Source organism: Vulpes vulpes, chromosome 2 (assembly GCF_048418805.1).
Source record: "Vulpes vulpes isolate BD-2025 chromosome 2, VulVul3, whole genome shotgun sequence".
Taxonomy (NCBI): domain Eukaryota; kingdom Metazoa; phylum Chordata; class Mammalia; order Carnivora; family Canidae; genus Vulpes; species Vulpes vulpes.
Window position 1 is genome coordinate 28,410,380 of NC_132781.1, and position 19,182 is coordinate 28,429,561.

General features: G+C 34.7%; 1 long non-coding RNA gene across 1 annotated transcript in view; it reads left to right on the forward strand.

The window, feature by feature from the left end:
* The first annotated feature begins 11,527 nt into the window (after positions 1-11,527).
* LOC140597781 (uncharacterized) overlaps positions 11,528-19,182 on the forward strand; it is a 246,703-nt gene continuing 239,048 nt past the window's right edge. Inside the window, exon 1 of the long non-coding RNA XR_011999709.1 lies at positions 11,528-11,730. This is a non-coding gene — a long non-coding RNA (uncharacterized lncRNA). The remainder of the gene's footprint in view (positions 11,731-19,182) is intronic.

Sequence of the window (19,182 nt, forward strand, 5' to 3'; positions counted from 1 at the left end):
AAGTATACAATACCAAATTATTAACTATATTCACTTTGCTACGTATTAGATACCCAGAATTTATTTCTCTTATGACTAGAAGTTTGTAGCCTTTGACCAATATTTCCTTATCACCAGTCTACATTTTGTTTTTTTTTTAATAATAAATTTATTTTTTATTGGTGTTCAATTTGCCAACATACAGAATAACACCCAGTGCTCATCCCGTCAAGTGCCCCCCTCAGTGCCCGTCACCCATTGCCCCCACCCCCCGCCCTCCTCCCCTTCCACCACCCCTAATTCGTTTCCCAGAGTTAGGAGTCTTCATGTTCTGTCTCCCTTTCTGATATTTCCTACCCATTTCTTCTCCCTTCCCTTCTATTCCCTTTCACTATTATTTATATTCCCCAAATGCATGAGAACATATAATGTTTGTCCTTCTCCGATTGACTTATTTCACTCAGCATAATGCCCTCCAGTTCCATCCATGTTGAAGCAAATGGTGGGTAGTTACCATTCTACTCTTTGATTCTGAGTTCAGTTACTTCTTTTCTTTTCTTTTATCATCTTTCCTTTTGTGAGTAAGATAGTGTACAAGCAGGGGAATGGGCAGAAGGAGATGGAGAGAGGGAATCCTAAGCTCCACACTGGCCCAATCTCACCTGAGCCAGAATCAACAGTTGCACGCTTAAACCAACTAAGCCACCCAGGTGCCCCAGGATTTCCATCTTTTGTTATGGCTGAATAATGTATATATAACATATGCATGCATATGACTATGAAATATGCATACAGATATATTATTATGCACATATTTTATTTGTATATATTTCATATAATATACACATGTATATGCATGATATGTAATACAGTATACATATGCATATACATTCCGTATTATATACACATGCTTATGTATATTGTAGAATATATGTAATATGCATATATGCATGACACATGTAATACGGTATATAGCATAAATTACATATATATTGCATATATGTGTTACATACTCATTCCACATTTTTTTTTATTCATCCACTGATGGACATTTAATTTGTTTCCATGTCTTGACTTTTGTGAATACTGTTGCAATGAACATGAGAGTGCATGTATCTATGAGATCCTAATTTCATTTACTTTGAGTAAATGATCATATAGCACTTCTATTTTTAATTTTATGAGGAACCTCCATACTGGTTTTCACAGTGGCTTTACCAATATACATTACTACCAACAGTGCACAAGGGGTCCTTTTCTCCACATCCTCACCAACATTTGTTATTTTGTTTTTTTGATAGTAACCATTTTAACAGGTGTGAGGTGATATTCAAAGTGGTTTCAGTAAGCATGTCCCTGATGATTAGTGTGGTCATGTACTCTTTTCATGTACTTTTTGATAATTTGTATATCTTTTTTTTTGGAAAATGGTAATTGCACATTGATAACAATGTTGATGTTAAACATCTTTTTGTGTGATTATTTGCTGTATGGATATCTTCTTGTATGAAATGTCTGTTGGACTGGATTTGTTTTTCTTGTTGAGGTTTTAGTGTTTTTAAATGTATCTTAGATGCTAGTGTTTTGTTGGATATTTAACTTTGAAATACTTGTTTCCCGGCAAGTAATTTGGCTTTTGGTATGCTTAACAAGGTATTTTGCAGAGTGAAAAGTTTTATTTTGGTTAAGTCCAGTTTATAAAAAAAAATTTGTTTTGGATTGTGAATTTGTTGTCAAATCTAAGAAATGTTTGCCAGAGTCCAAATATTATCTGTTTCTTTCAAAAGTTTCATAGTTTTATAAGTTGCAGTCCATATTGAGTTACCATTTTAAAGTGTAAGGACTTAAGCCTAAATTGCTTTTCCCCCTATATATAGATATTAAAATAATTTTTCACCTTTGTAAAAAATTAGGCATATTTGTGTACGTCTATTTCTTAGGTTTTTTTTTTTCAGTTCCATTGACTTATATGTTTATCCTTTCTCTAATAAAATAATCTCAATATCTATAGCTATATAAAGTCTTAAATAATGTAGACTGATTCTTTTTACATTATTATTTTTTAAAGTTTATTTTAGCTATTCTATTCCCTTTGCTTTTCCATAAAAGTGCTAGTATATTCTTGCCTAAATATATAAAATATCATGTTATAATTTTGATATTAATTGTATTAAACCTGCATATCCATATTTACTATAGAATCTTTAGATTAATATTGACTCTTCACATTCATAAACATATGTATCTTGACTTATATTTAGATCTTTGTTTGCCCTTATCAAGGTTAGATAATTTCAGCTTTTAGATACTACACACATTTTGTTAGATTTACATCTAAGCATTTCATTTATTTTTGCAGTTATAAATGGAATAGAATTTTAATTTTGGTATCTATGTGTTCATTGATAGTATGTAAAAATACAAATGAATTTTGTGTGTTTATTTTGTTATCCTGTGACCTTGCTAACCTTCTTTTTAGTTTTAGTTGTAGGATTTTTGTTTGTAAATAGCTTGGGTATTTCTATGTAGACAGTCAAACCATCTGTAAAAAGTGAAAGTTTTATTTCTGCTATCTGATCTGTATGAACTTTATTTTTTTTTCTCTACTTACTATGCTGTCTACAATCTCTAGTACTCTGTTGATGAAGAGTGGTTAGAATAGAAAAACTTATTTTATTCCTGTTCTTATTAGAAAGACATTCAGTCTTAGATAACTAGGAATATAAGCTATAGAAGTCTTGTTTGTTTTGTTGTTCCTTTGTAAATGGCTCTATATCAAATTGTAGAAGTTTCCCTTATTACTATATTTCTGAGAATTTTATTATGATGGATGTTGAGTTTTTTCACATCTCTTTTCTGTATAGATTGATGTGATCATGTGTTTCTTCTCTAGATTGTTGATATGGTAGATTATTTTGATATTGGGTGAACTATGGTAACTAGTGCTTTTAATGAATTATTAAAACTGACAACTTTAAGTTGTTGAATCTGTATGTAGATATACTTCTACTGTTCTCTCTCTCTTTTTTTTTTATGACCTTAGGATCTATAGTGACATCCCCTGTTTCATTCCTGATATTGGTATATTGTGTTTTCTCTTTTTTGTTGTTGTTGTTGTTGTTGTTGTTAATTTTGCTAGGATGTGTCAATTTTATTAATGTGTTAAAAGAACCAAACTTTTGTTTCATTATTTTTTCCTGTAGCCTTGTGTTGCAATTTCTGTTCTTTCCATTGTTCTTTCCTTCCTTCTGCTTGATTTGGGTTTATTTTACTCTTTGTATATAATTTTGGTCAATGCTTTCAATGTTATATAATCTATATATAACTTACTACAGCCCGGTGATCTCATCATTTTACATATTTGAGTGTAGTTTAGAAACTGGATGTCTCTTTATATTCCTTTAGCCTCCATTACTTATAACATGAGTGCCTTAAATATTTCCTCTACATACATTTAGACCCACACCAGACGTCCTTTTCACTGTTTTCTTCAAATGTTAAACATAAGTTAGAAACTCAAGATGAGAAACGGAAGTCTGCTGTATTTACCCATATTTTTGCATACTTTGTTGCTTCTTCCTGATGTTCTTAATGTTACAGTGTTGACGTTGGCCATGATTAGCTAGCTAAATATTCAAGGACATTCAAAAAGGGTGGAGATTTTTATATAAACAAGTAACTATGCCAGGAGAAAACTAAATAACACAATTCAAATTTACCAGTTGTGTTTCCATATAGAAATAACAGTTGGAATTCTAGCTTGAGCTTAAACAATTAATTGGACACTCAACAGAGTTTGCACTTGGAATTAAGTTCATGGGTTTATTCCATTTACATCATTCTATCATTAATATAGCAGATTCTGTTACTAAATTAAAATTCAAGGGTGTCACACTGCAAGGGGAAAAAGAAGTCTTTTAAAGTTATGTTTAGTGAAGTGGATTATGTCAGAGCTATAGAATTTCCTTTTTCAAGCACGATACTCCCAAGAGAACTTGTTAAACTTTATTTTCACAATGTAAAGTATGCATTTTAAAATATGTCATTTCAATATACAATGAGGAATTTTTATTCCCATATTCTTACCTCTGTAAAACTCCTAAATTGTCAATTTACTTAGGAAGTTGGGAGACATTTTCTTTTTAATTCAGGATGCTTAATTGGATGCCAGTCTCTTAAATTTCTTGACTCTTTAGTTTATTAAAAAAAAAAAAAAAGCAATATAATTTGGAGAAAAAAATGTGTAGACTATCTTATAAATAATGTGGGTGGATGCCAAAGAAATTTATGCATACTAATTAAGATATCTATTCATCTGAGTGAGTTTAATATTATGAAGCAAGTTTTTAAATTAATGGTATATGTACATCCAGTAATGTCATTTGTTAACATGATGTCTACTGGTAGAAAATCCTGCCATTAAAACATACAGATAGTTATCGGTAATTAGCATATATATTTTGCTTGCAATTTTCATTATGATATTATTTCAAACTTTTGGGAAAATATCAAGAATAGTAAAAGAAACTCCCATAAGGCATGTTATCCAGCTTCACGATTAGTTTGCATTTTCCCCATTTGCTTTATCATTTTTTTCTGTAAATATGCATATGAAAATTTTTATGAGCTATCTGAGAATAGGATGGAGATATAGTGCCCCTTTACTCCAAAATACTTTAATATTTCCTACGTAACCATATTACAGTAAGTAACATGTGGAAATTTTACTTGGATACAATACTGCTTAATCTATACCCCATATTCAGTATTTTTATTGCCCCCAAAATATTCTTTATGGCTATTTTTCTTTTTCCCTGGGCCATGAGCTCATATAAGTTTGTGAGCATTTTATTTATCATGTCTCTTTAGTCTTCTTTAAATCAGAACACTTCTTCAACCTTTCTTTGTGTTTCTTTTTCACTTTGACGTGTTTGATGAATACAGGTCAGATATTTTGTTTTGTTCTGTTTAAAGATTTTATTTATTCATGAGAGACACAGAAAGAGAGAGAGGCAGAGACATAGGCAGAGGGATAAGCAGGCTCCCTGTAGGGAGCCCGGATGTGGGACTCCATCCTAGAGCTCCGGGATCACTCCCTGAGCCCAAGGCAGACACTCAACCACTGAGCCACCCCGGTGCCCCTAGGTCAGATTTTTGAAGAATGTCTCTAATTTGGATTTGTCTAATGTTTCCTCATGAATATATGTAGGTAATTCTTTTTTGCGGGTGAAGGGCTAAGAAAACTCTTTACTGCTGTTAGAAAAATGCAGTTACAATAATTTCTCTAGTTGTGCAAGAAAACACTGTCCCCAGATCTAGGAGGACCAGAAAATTTATAGCATCAGACAGAGGAAAACCAGGACAGGAAGCCAGAGCCTCTTGAGGGCAGAACTGGGTTTAAGACCAGGATATTTTCTTCCCACCCACTCCTTACTGGAGCCCAAGGTTTTTGCCCCAGCATCAGCTGCCAGGACATCATCCTTCATCCCAAGAGCCTAACAAAAGTGATGGTAAATCTCTTGGAGCATATCATATGGAGAGACAGTTGTTGGTTTGTCAAAATTGGTGATTTTGGTGCCAATAATTTGATGGAGTATTCACTAGGTTTATTTAAATGTAAAGTGACTATTTTTCCTCCGTAATTAATGATTAATTTATAGAGCATACTTAGAAACTTTGTAGATATCAATGTTCCTTATCAAACTTTTATTAAGTAGTATTAGCATACATTGATAATTTTCTTAATTTCTCATTCTTTGTATGTATATTCATTCTATTTATAGTTGGCATTCTACTGTAAGAAGAAATATCCTTCCTGAAATTATTTATTGATATCTTTAAATCAGTAGAGACTTTCAACTTCTCATTTTATGCAATGATTTATAACTTGTTACAATCATTATTTATTTTGAAGCTCAACTTTGCCTAGAGTTGGCTGCTCAGGATTCTTCTAAACTGTTTACTTACACTTTTTGATGTAACTCATTCTTTGAGACTTTCCTTAGTTTCTCTTTTAACAAGATGTCCCAGGATCAACTTTATCCTATTCTGGAAATCAGTTTTTAGGAACTATTTATTTATTTAGTCCTTTTTGATGCAACAGTACTTTATAGCATTAGGTCACAGAGCCGGTCTTGATTTCCTTTAGTAGCAAATAATGTTTAGTAAACAAAATTTGGATGTTACATGAACTCATTACTATTTGTGTATCAAGATATCTAGGCCCTTTCATCAAAAGATAGGATTAGATAGGATTAGCTACCTATTTGTCTATTTATCTATCTGTGTATCTATCCATCTACCTATATATCTATCATGTATCCATCTGAAAAAATGATTCTATGCCATAGGATGCAATTTAATTTCCCCTCTTAAGCTTCTTTTTAATCTCCCTCTCCAGTAGCTCTCATTATCCCCAATTATATAAGCTTAAACCTAGAATGTTCAGAAATTACTTTTAGAATTGCAAACACATAGCACTGTGAAAAGCAAAATAAATTTGAATCCAATATTTTTAGTCTCTTTTTCTGTTTGAGATAAAATTTATACACATGAAAATGCACAGATCTTAAACATACAATTAGATGAGTTTTGAAAAGTGAATACCCATGCAAATCATACCCCTACTAAAGTATAGAGCATTTTATTGCTTCATAAAGTTCCCTCATATGCCTTCATGTCAACTCCCTCTTCTTATTCTAGAAGATCCGTTTTTCTGAAAAGTTCTTTGGTATAGATTAGCTTGGCCTATTTTAGAATTTCATGTACATGGAGCCATACATTATGTGCTTTTTGTTTTTGCTTCTGGCTTCATTCTCTCAGCATATGTGTGACATCTACCAGCATTGTTGTATCTTTTATATATATAAAAGGTGTGTGTGTGTGTGTGTGTGTGTATGTATATATATACTTTTGGAGTCATATTCTATTGAATGAATACCAATATCCTTATGCATTTCCTTATGCATTTCTTCTTTGGACATTTATATTATTTCTAGTTTGTGATTATTCTGAATATTACTGTTATGATAGTCCTATACAAGACTTTATTGATATATATGTATATATATACATATATCTTGACTAAGTATCATAAGGTATATGTGTATACATATGTACATACATACACATATATATATATCTTGAGTATATATTATAGGATATATGTGCAGGGTTATAGAATTGGTATATAAAAAACAAAAATAAAAAAAAGAATTGGTATATATTTATCTTTGTAAGAAACTTCTAAAGTTTTTTTTCAGAATGGTTCACTTTACATTCCCACCGGAAATTTATGAAAGTCTGGCTGAGGGGCACACCCAAGAAGCTCAGTGGTTGAGTGTCTGCCTTTGGCTCAGGTCCTGATCCTGGGGTCCTGGGATCGAGTCCCACATTGGGCTCCCTGAATGGAGCCTGCTTCTCCCTCTGCCTATATCTCTGCCTCTCTCTCTCTCTCTGTCTTTCATGAATAAATAATAAAATCTTTAAAAAAATTCTGGTTGATCTATACATTTGCCACCATTCTGTGGTGTCAGGCTTCTCTATTTTTTATTGTTTACTATTTCTGTTGTTTTTCAATTATATTTTCAATTTTATTTTAGGCATTCTACTATGTATGTGGTAGCACATTATAAATATAATTTGCATTCATTTTGCATTTGACTGATGATCTCATGTGCTTACTATGTGAATATGTTTCTTTAGAAAGTATTATCAAGTTTTTAGACATTTTAAGCTACTGTTTGTTATTTTATTAAGTTGTTAGAATTCTTCATATACCTACCCATGCTTTGTAAATATTTCCTTTCAATTTGTTGGTTTGTCTATTTTCGGAATAATATTTTGATGGATAAAAGAAAGATATTTCTTTTAATTTCTTCTTGGATTTTTTTTTTAATTTGAAGATGTAATTGGCTTTATTAAGCAGTGTATGAATAGAGGAGATGTCCTCTAGCAAGCAGAGAAATGAGTTATGAGTTCCTAAAGCTATTATTTTTAATTTTTTAAACCATTTTTTCTTTCTATTCTTTAGGATAGATATATATATCCAAGTTCACTAATTTTTTTCTCTATTATTTCCAATCTGCTATAATTGAATCTTTAAAATATCAGATTTTTTTATTTTTTAATCATAGAATTTCCATTTTATTAAATTTTCAAATTTCCATTTGCTCCTGATATCCCCATATATTATTTCATTATGATTATGTTTTGAAGTCCTTGAACACATTTAAAATAACTCTGTGTTAAAGACCTGTGTGAAAAATCCATCTGGATTGTGACTTTTTGTCTTTACTACAGGTCACATTTGTCTGTCTCTTTAGAGACCTAGTTATGTGTGGTTATTTGTCAGACATTGTAGATATGAGACAGCATAGATTATGTTATCGTTTAATTACTGACATTATTTTAGTTCTATCAGAACTGATTCAATTCCTTATTTGGGTAGATCTCTAAGTTTTGGACTTTGTTCCTAGGGCATATCATGATTGCACTAAATGAATCTAATTCCTTAAAATGGACATTCTGCTGTCTTACATGAATGCCTCATGTATTTAATGAGGTCTCAGCACTTAGGTTGAGCTGGAACTCTAACATATTCCATTCCTACTAAGTCATTGACATCACTATTCAACTGCCAGTCCTCTGACTGGTGCTTTCTGCTAAGCCTGTGTAATCTTACCCACAGTGAATGCCCACACATTTGTGTGGGCTTCTCTTTCTGCACACATGCCAACATTACTGGTGTGTTGTCACGAATTCTAGCTGCTTTGCCTAAATATCCTGGAACTCTGCTCACCAAAACTGCTATTCCACTTTTGGTCCATTTTCCTGCTCTACTACAGGAAAGTGCTCAAGACAGAAAAGCAAGGCAATTTTGACATGATCGATAAGCCAACGTTATGTGTTTTTCTTCTTTAAAGGATCATATTCCTGTGCTACATGTTGTTCAAGGTCAATAAATACTGTTCCTTAGTATATATATTTTTTAATTTTACAGTTGTTTTCAGTAGGAGGCTAGTTCTAATAGTAGTTATTCTGTTTTGGTCAACAATTGGTCAGCAGCAGGTATTTTTTTGTGTGTAAAAATCATTATATTACTTCATAAAACTTTTTTTTTTCTTTCCTTCCCTGTTTGTTAGGAATATCATTGACATACAGAACTGTGTAAGTTTAAGGCATATGGCCTAATGATTTGACTTACATGTATTGTGAAATTATTGCTATAGTAAGTTTAGTCAACATCTGTCATCTCATATGGATACAAAAAAAAAAGGAAAAAAGTTACTTTTTTAAATAGACTATAGCAAACTTTAGCTGTATGAATGAATTTTTATCCTCTGTGTGTATATTATTTAATTGCCTAGATATCATATTTAATAAACTGAGCTCTACTTTTCTGTTTAAAAGATTTATTTATTTGTTCCGGGGGGAGGGGCAGATGGGGTGGAGAATCCCAAGCAGACCCAAGCTGAGTGCAGAGCCTCACTGGAGATTTGATCCCCGGACTCCAATATCACCACCCCAGCCGAAATCAAGAGTCGGACGCCTAATGAACTGAGCCACCCAGATGCCTCTTTGCTCTATCATCATGTAGTCTTTTATTTTTCATTTTGTAAAGTGGTGTCAATTACCACCAACTTTCTAAAGCTCTTTTTTTTTTTAAGGATTTATTTATTTACTTTAGAGAGAGAGAGAGAGCTCATAAGAGGGAGAGGAAGAGAATCCCAAGCTGACTCCCTACTGAGCATGGAGCCCCCTGCAGGGCTCAGTCTCAAGACCCTGAGATCATGACGTGAGTCGAAACTAAGAGTCAGTGGCTCAACCAACTGAGCCACCCTGGAGCCCAAACAGCTCCTTAAGAAATAAAGGAGTTTATCTACATGAAAATTCTTTGTAAGCTATAAAGTCCTAGAAAATCAGAGGTATTATTATTATTATTATTATTATTATTATTATTATTATAGTCCCTGCCTGTGTTTGCAGGGGATATGTTCCAAGACCTCCCTGTACATGCCTGAAACCAAGGACAATACCAAACTCTATGTGTACTGGTTTATTCTATACATTTGTACCTATAATAAAGTTTAATTTATAAATTAGGCACACTACAAGATTAACAACAATAACTAATAGTAAAATAGAACTATAATAATATGCTGTATTAAAGTTATGTGAATGTGGTCTTTCTCTTTCAAAATATCTTTTTTTTAAAGATTTTATTTATTTATTCATGAGAGACAGACAGAGAGAGAGGGGCAGAGACACAGGCAGAGGAAGAAGCAGGCTCCATGCAGGGACCCCGACGTGGGACCTGATCCCAGGTCTCCAGAATCAGGCCCTGGGCTAAAGGCAGCGCTAAACCGCTGAGCCACCTGGGCTGCCCTCAAAATATCTTAGTGTACAATACTCACCTTCTTCTTGTAAGGATGTGAAATTAGATGCCTACATGATGAGTCAAAGTGGGGTGAATGATGTAGTCCTTGTGACATTAGCATTAGGTACTCTTGACCTTCTGGCAATGGAAGGAGGATCATCTTGCTTCCAGACCTCAACTGATCGGGAGTAACTGAAACAAGATAAGGAAGGACTCTGTATAGGATAGAAGTAAATTGCAATTCAGTCTTTGACCACTAATTCTAATAGAGAGAAATTAGAGTTGGTGGTTCTCTCTGTCTTTTTCTTAGTGATTTTGAGAGTGTGAGAGAAAGAGAAACACACACACACAGAGAGAGAGAGAGAGAGAGAGAGAGAGAGAACATGTGTAGTAGGGAGGGGCACAGAGAGCAGACCCCCCACTGAGCAGTGAACCCTTTGCAAGGCTCCATTCCAGGACCCTGGGATCATGACCTGAGCCAGACACTTAACTGACTGAGCCACTGGGGTGCTCTAAGTTGATAGTTCTTAATGGTATTGAATTTAATTTTTTGATAGCATTAAAGTGGTAAAAATGAGATTCAATTTATTTTTACTGAGCATGTAAAGATGACTGAGCAATTCTAAGTTTTAAATAATTAGATGAAAAATAGGAATTTTCGTAAACTGTATCTTATTTTCCTAAATAGATGTAGTTTATAAAGCTTCTAAGTAATTCCACAGAATAATATTGGTGATTTTAGAAAATATACTGGTATCTTCAAATCCAGGCCTTCACCTGGCTGGTGACCTCCTCAGATCTGTATTTTTTAGTTACCATATGAGTAAATTAATTTTTTAATTTAAATTAAGTATTTCTTTTTTGCCAGTTAAAAGTTATTTTGTTTAAAAGTTTAATACACTGGCACTGTTTTTTTTTTTTTTTTTGATGTTGTTATTGTTGTTTGTAATGAACCTTTTAAGAAATGCATGATTTTATTTACCAGAATATTTTCCCAAGGTTACCCTCTGGGAGAAAATTAGTTTCTTGAAAATACAAGCCAAATACGTTAGTCATAATTTTATGGTTTTAAAAAGAGTAACAGTGACATAAGAATGTTTGGCATGGAACACAAAATCCTATTAGCAGCAAACATCTGTGACAGTCTAAGAGTGGCACACACCACAGGAATCTATTACAGGGCTAATCATTCTCCTGAGTTATTTCTGGGGATCTAGCAGAGAAATTCTGTTGTCTCAGAAAGGGACATTTACTTCTTTCCAATTTAGCAAAATTAATTTAAATTGGCTGGCAACTTATCATACCATCTGCAGGGGGTATTCCAAAGGAGGAAGAAGACAGAAAGAAAAAGCATCCAGGCACCATTTAGCAAGGTAAGCAGGGGTTTTAAGTTTGTGTAGAAGGAAAGGGGAAGCATGGTAGTCATCAAACAATCTAAGATTACTTTTCTCCAGAGCCTAAATGGATTACATTGCTCTCCGTTTACACTACTTATCTCCATTAGATAACATGATCTGATTTTAGATTTGCTAATACTCAGTTTAGGAGGGATTTCTAGCAAAGCATGTTCCCCAAATTGGAGAATTATAAAGACAAGGAAGATATAAGTTTTCCTCTGAAGTATACAGATACATTTTGTTCTGCCTGGTCTGAGGGAAGGTCCTGTGATTGGTCAAGGAAACCAGATAAAGACAATTGGGAGAAATACACTGATTCATTGTCAATCTTCTCTAGAAGACAAGGAGAGAGAGAAGGGGGAGAAAAAGATGGGAAACAGGCAAGGAGAAGAAGGAAGTAGGGAGAGAGAGAGAAGGGAAGAGGGGAGGAGGAGAGAAAATACTATAAGGAGAGTAAATAGAACGATGTGCAGATAGAAAAAAAGAACACAAAGAAGAGAAGAAGTAGAGCAAGTAGAGAGAGTAAAGAAATAATATAAATTGTATGTCAAATATCTCTTGATTCAAAATCATTATTTGGGGGCTACTTTAAGATTCTTTTTATACTTGGCTAACACAGTTATGTATGTGTAGAGAAAACAGACACCCAGTCTTTTTCAGTGAGTGATTCTCATGATCACAACAGTGGGCATGCATAATTCTAGTTACTGGGTCACAATCGAACAGCAACTCAAATGGTCAAACAGAAAACTCACTGCATTGATTAAAAGCATGAAGCAAAAGCTATTATGAAAGAGAAGGTGTAAGAAACAGGTTGAAACATGTTTCTCTTGATATCTATCATCTATCTATCTATCTATCTATCTATCTATCTATCTATATCTATCTATCATCTATAATTTGTGTGTGTGTTTGTCTCTCTGTCTCAAGAGTTAGGAGGAAAAGTTCTAAGCCCTTTTATCCTATCAATGTCCTACGTTAACTATAGTGGTGAAGGAATAGCCAATGCATTCCGAACCCAGTGTGTGTACACCTGTGGATGGACATTTTTGAGTTCTTCACTTCCTCTGCATTTTTGTTGTTGTTGTTGTTGATACTGATGGATTGTTAGTTTTCTTTCTCCCATTTATCCTGCATTTCAGAGCAAAGCCAGATCTATGAAGTATCATTTACAACAATGTGCAACTTCTGTTAACGAACATTTCTCAAGATAGAAGGCAATATGCAGGTGGTCAAAGGAATATATGGTGCTAAATTTTACTTTTTTGGCAGTACCATATGTGCCATTCCTAGTATATTTTGGATTAAATTATATTCAGTGAAATGATCTGAGAATATAAGCATTATTTTTTTCTTCCTTCCTCCCTCCCTCCCTTTCTTCCTTCAAGAAATATGTTTCAATCACTACACGACTCATTTACAAAATAACTTTTGGAATAGAGCCTACTTAGAATTACTCATTATTTATTTCCCTAGCATTTTTCTTAAGTCTTGGTACTGCATTCTGCCTTCACCCAAATTTGTCACAGTGCATTTGATTAAGATAAGTAAAGATTTTTGGGGAACATTTACATTTGTATTATACATTTATTTTGACTATATTTGCATTTACCTTGATTGAAGAACCATATCTACCTTTTTATAGTTTGGTTCACATTTTTAGTTTTCTAATAATACTTCTCAAAGATCTATGAAATCATGTACATTCATGTACATTGAGTGTGGGTAGATGTATAAGATAGTCTCTGAAGATATATGGCAATAATTGCAGGAAAATATTTAAGTAGGACAATAGATATCTACACAGAATGCTTCGGGAGCACAAAATTTATATAAATGTTTACTGCAAAAGGTGAGGAAAATTCCACAGAAATGGTTTAAATTTAATCTTAGAGTTTCAAGAGATCCATGGGGAATGGAAGATGGTGGGTAAGAGTAGAACCTGTAAGGAACAATCAACATTAGGGGCTTAGGAGGAGAGGAGAAAGGGTAGGGTGGAACTATTTATTCATTTAGCAAATAGCTGTTGATCCTAGTCACTCTTCCTAGGCACTGGAAAGACAGCCATGAATGAAATGGGGGGAAAAAATCACATTTGTTAAACTTACATTCTGGTAGGGTTACATTGACTGTCTGTGAAGGGACCTGAGTGCTATTCTAAGGAGGTCCATCTAACAGGAATTTAGAATCCACTGGGGTTTCATTAAGGTTGTGAGTGATATGATGAAATCTACATTTAAGAACAGTAATTTTGGGGCATTTTGATAGACTATGAAGAATGATGAGGTATGAAATAATATTAAAGGAATATGGAATGAAGTTAAAGCAGAGGTAGAGGATGTAGACAGGAGGAAATATAACAGGTATTAAAAGGTAGAAATGATAAGACTTGGAAACTGATGAATAAGACTTAAGACTAGACAAATATGAATTTGATATTTTTTACTTAAGTGATTGAGTTTTTCAAATTTGGTATGGTATGTGTGTGTAAAGTCAGGTCCTATTTATTTTTTCTAAGATTTTATTTTTAAGTAATCTCTACACCCAATGTGGGTCTTGAACTTAGAACTCTGAGATCAAGAGTCGCATGCTCTACTGACTAAGCTAGCTGGGTGCCCCTCCTATTTCTTCAATTCCTAGTAAAGATAATAAAGTGCAGATTTGGGGGGATGCCTGGGTGGCTCAGTTGGTTAAGCATTGCCTTGGGCTCAGATCATGGTCTCAGGATTCTGGAATTGAGCACCGTGTCTGGCTCCCTGCACAGTTGGGAGTCTCCTTTTCCCTTTCTCTCTGCTCCTCCTCACCCCCACCCATTTGTGCACTTGCATTCTCTCTCTCTGTCAAATAAATAAATAAAATCTTAAGGAAAAAAAGAAATTGCAGATTTGGGTGAATGCATAGAAGGGAGAAGAGATGAGCCATAATGCCAAAATTCTGATTTATGTGAAATCTGTAGAGTTCAAGAGAAAAGCTTAAACTGAAGCTCTATGGGGCCATATGGTATGGAGTAGTTGAAAGACTGGAGATAGAAAGAGATCCTGTATGAAGACAAGGCAAAGAATAGATTTTAAAAAGCAGGATACTTAGATGAAGTCATCAGAGACTGCTTATTATTTATTTGTTTATTTCTTCCTTTTTTTGAAGCCCTATTGAGCTGTCAGCATTACGTGTTGAACATGTGGTTGGTCTGATTATTAGATCACAGACTTATGGTTAGAGAAGACTATATTTCTAAACACAAACAACATTAGAGTTTATTCCAAATTACTTTGCATACACATGATGCATGAGAAGATTCTCTCAAATGTGTTTTTTGCTCCAGAAATTCTCTCTTTTTTTTTTAAGATTTTATTTATTTATTCATGAGAAACACAGAGAGGAGAGAGAGACAGGCAGAGACACAGGCAGAGGGAGAAGCAGGCTCCATGCAAGGAGCCTGACGTCTCCAGGATCACACCCTGGGCTGAAAGCAGCGCTAAACCGCTGAGCCACTGAGGCTGCCCCTCCAGAAATTTTCTTTGCACAAATGGTCATATTCTGAATTCACTAGGATATCTCACTTTCAAATCAATAAATCAGTATTATAATTATTTATTATGTGCCCATTACCAGGCTCAGTGTTGGCGTACCCCTCCACATTTGAGAACTGCTCAGAAACCAACCGTGGAATCAATGGCTTGATGCCTAGATATATCTGTTTCTGTGTTAAACGAGCCTTGGAAATCGTGTACAATTTCATCTTCAGGTTGTACTATGTGTGGCACTGAGAATTTAGCTTCTAGCTTTTTGAAAGAATAAGTTATAAGCCAATCTGGCAGTCGAGTAGAGGACAATATTATTGTTAGGATTTTCAATAGTTTCCCCAGAAAACAGGATTGATGTTTCCATTATGACACAATGCCATAAATACAGCTATTTACTGCTGCCTGCTATGTTCTCTTTCCCTTATTCTTTGTCTATCTCTGCAAATTTTTAGGCTAGACATTCAGTGGTGATCTGAGGGCCCATAATTTTGAGAATGATTTGAGAGGGAGAGGCTCCCTCTCAGGGCATGAACATTTCATTCACTTGTGTGTCAATACACCTGCCTTCTGTAATTGCAGAGAGAGCAGTTTGTTCCTTTCCACTGTCCTGTGAGTGAAAACACCCGGCATGCCTAGAAATCTACCTCAGGGCTAAGGCAGTTCCAGAAGGAGGGGGCTGGGATGCCTAGTTTCTGAAAAACAAAAACAAAAACAAAAACAAAAAACAATAACAATAACAACATAAGGGAGAGCAGTAGCCTATACAACCTTGTGTTTCATATTTTAAGCTATGTAGAGTCAAGTCTATTGGAAAAGACCAAGGAATAATGTAACATGAACTTGGTGAGTTTTGAACTTTCTCCATGAATGTTATTTTGGTCATCCTATATATTTCCTCACAGTATTGACACTTAAATAGGTTTATTTGTTTGCCTTGATGGAGAGAAATTGAGGGAGACTCCATGAAAAGTTGGATTTTTATCTCCAGTCTGTGTGCCTGTGTGCATGAGAAATGGTCCCAAGGAATACACAGCAGATGATGACAAGCCCCTCAAAAACCTTAGCAAATCTAAAGCAGAGTCAAGGTTGTGGTGTGCACATCCCACCAGCACCCATACTTAACTAAAAAGATAATAATAATAAACCATATACGGCACTGGGACTGCAAAATGTAGTCACCTGGATGGGTACCCGTCACCCTGTAAATATTTTCATTGACTTTTCTTTCTATAATCTGTGTTCTTATCATAAAGCCAAACTGAAATATGTTTTGTCCTTGCCATGATTTTTCCCTTTTATAAATTAAGGCCTTCAGATTATTAACATATCTTTATACCTGGACTTGGGTTTCTATTTTATCTGCTGTGACTATGTATCATTTTTATAACTAAAATCAAACTTTTAGCATGTCTTCTAACTTCCATTTTTTCCCCCTTTAATTTAAATGAAGTAATGATAGTATGTTTTTCATTAGGACCAGTGATATCAAATATCAAAAGGTTAAAAAAAGCGGCATCTGGATGGCTCAGTTGGTTAAGCATCTGACTTGGTTTTGGCTCAGGTCATGCTCTCATGGATTGTAGGACCCTAGGACCAAGTCCCACAATCAGCAGGATTGCTCAGCAGGGAGTCAGCTTGAAAGATTCTCTCCCTCTAGCCCTTCCCCTCTCCCCTCTTTCTCTTTCTTTCTCTTTCTCTTTCTCTTTCTCTTTCTCTTTCTCTTTCTCTTTCTCTTTCTCTTTCTCTCTCTTTCTCTTTCTCTTTTTCTTTCTCTGTCTCTTTCTTTCTCAGTCTCTTTCTCTGTCTCTGTCTCTCTCTCAAATAAATAAATGAATCTCTTTTTTTTTAAGGATAAAATCAAAGTGATATACCCAGGGTTACCCATCATAAGATGGTGGAGTGTAAAGATATAGGAATAAATCAATTTTACCCAAGTAGCAGTGTGGCTTTTGATTGGACTGTTTAATTTTCTCTTTAGAGAGAAAAATAAAGATTGCTTTTTCCTTTCTTCCCACCCCACTTCATTCTTCCTTCTATTCCTCTTTCTTCCATATAGAACCAAAATGTCTGGAGTGAATCTTGGGAAACAAAGAAGGAGTATTATTGATTAGTTTATTCTGTAGATATTTACTGAGCTCTTACTACAGGTCAGGCACCGTGCTACAAGATGGCTTGAGGAAATCTTACTTTTGGTAGTGTATACTGCCCATGAGGGTAGCATTTCAAAAGTCCTGATTCTGAAGTGGAGAAAAAGATTGACAGGGAGACGTTAACTCAGATTCTTATATTAATTTACTGGGATAATATTAAAAATATATATTGAAGAGTATAATGCAAATTTATATTTGGAAAAACTCTAATCCTTTCTTTAAATGCAAATTTTAGACAATAAAACCCTGCAGAATTAAAGAAAGTAAAACACTGGAGTGACATGAATGTAAAAGATTGAGGAACTTTGTGTTATTTTATTTTTAAATTTTATTTGTTTATTCATGAGAGACACACACACAGAGAGAGAGAGAGAGAGAGAGAGAGAGGACCACACCCTGGGTCGAAGGCAGGCGCTAAACCACTGAGCACCCAGGGATCCCCAGAACTTTGTGTTAATAGTGTACTTTATATGTATATAATGGAGAGCAGTAGCCTATACAACCTTCTGTTTTATATTATATTCAGGAGTCACATCCATCAGTTAATTTCTTTCTTCTTTCTTTCTTTCTTTCTTTCTTTCTTTCTTTCTTTCTTTCTTTCTTTCTTTCTTTCTTTTCTTTCTTTCTCTCTCTTTCTTCTTTCTTTCTTCCTTTCATCTTTCTTTCTTTCTTTTTTCTTTTCTTTCTTTCTTCTCTCTTTCCCTTAAAAAGAGAATAAACCCCAAACCAACTTGAAATTCAAGTCCATGAATATGGTCAAAAAAGCAGTCAGCTAATTTCAACTTTTTTTTCCATCTCTAGTACTATGCCCCAGCCATAATGTACCATGTCAAGCTCAGTATCATATCTGATTCTCTTCCTTCCCTCCTATGACTTCCTAGGAAAGGCCTTTGATGCTTTGTATTCCCCAAGGACCCTTGATCCTCCCACTCTTCCTGATTACTAGAGGCATTCTTGACAGTCTCCATCACTAATGCTCTAGCTAGAGATCCAGCTTCTGAGACCTTTTGCAAAGCAGGTACATGCCAAGCATCAGAGTTCCATTTGTTCATCACCAGAAGACATTAATATTGCCATCCTACATTTAAGCAAGTTATAGCTCTGAGAAGCAAGGTAAGATGACCCCTTTCATGTTGTATACTGATCAATAATTGTTGTAATTAATGTCATTTTTGTTCCAAAGGAAAAAATAATATATACAAACTGAAGTCAAAACAGGGTCAAAACAAGGATATGAAAAATGCCACAGAACACTCTGCAAGAAATATAACAAGGCCTAGTAAGACAGTCTGTTTGTAGTCGCTTCTCTCCCTGTGTCTTGCTCCCCCTCTTACTCTCTATCTTACTCTCTGTCAGTAGTCATCTCATATCTTTGCTTTGTTCCACTTACTTGCTATATTTATTTCTCCATACCCTGACTTTCTCTGCAACAATTTTAGTCTCTGTACCTTTTACCTTAAGCCTGCCCTTAGCTCCCAATCTGCCCATAGCATTGATTCTGGCCCTAAACCCAGCACTCTAAGTGCTAACATTCAAACTTTACATTTTGGAGGTAAAATCTGATCATCTCAGCCCAACCTTATCCTTGAGGTCAGAACTTGTGATCAATGGGTCAATTGGTGTCAGAGAATAGAAGCTGTCCAGCTAGGCCCATCATGTCACCCTGGACTGCTGCTGAGTACCGTCTTAAAGAAGGGAACATGGAGGGAAGACAGGTATAACTACAGCAGCAGAATGGGGTCAACTCTCCTGAT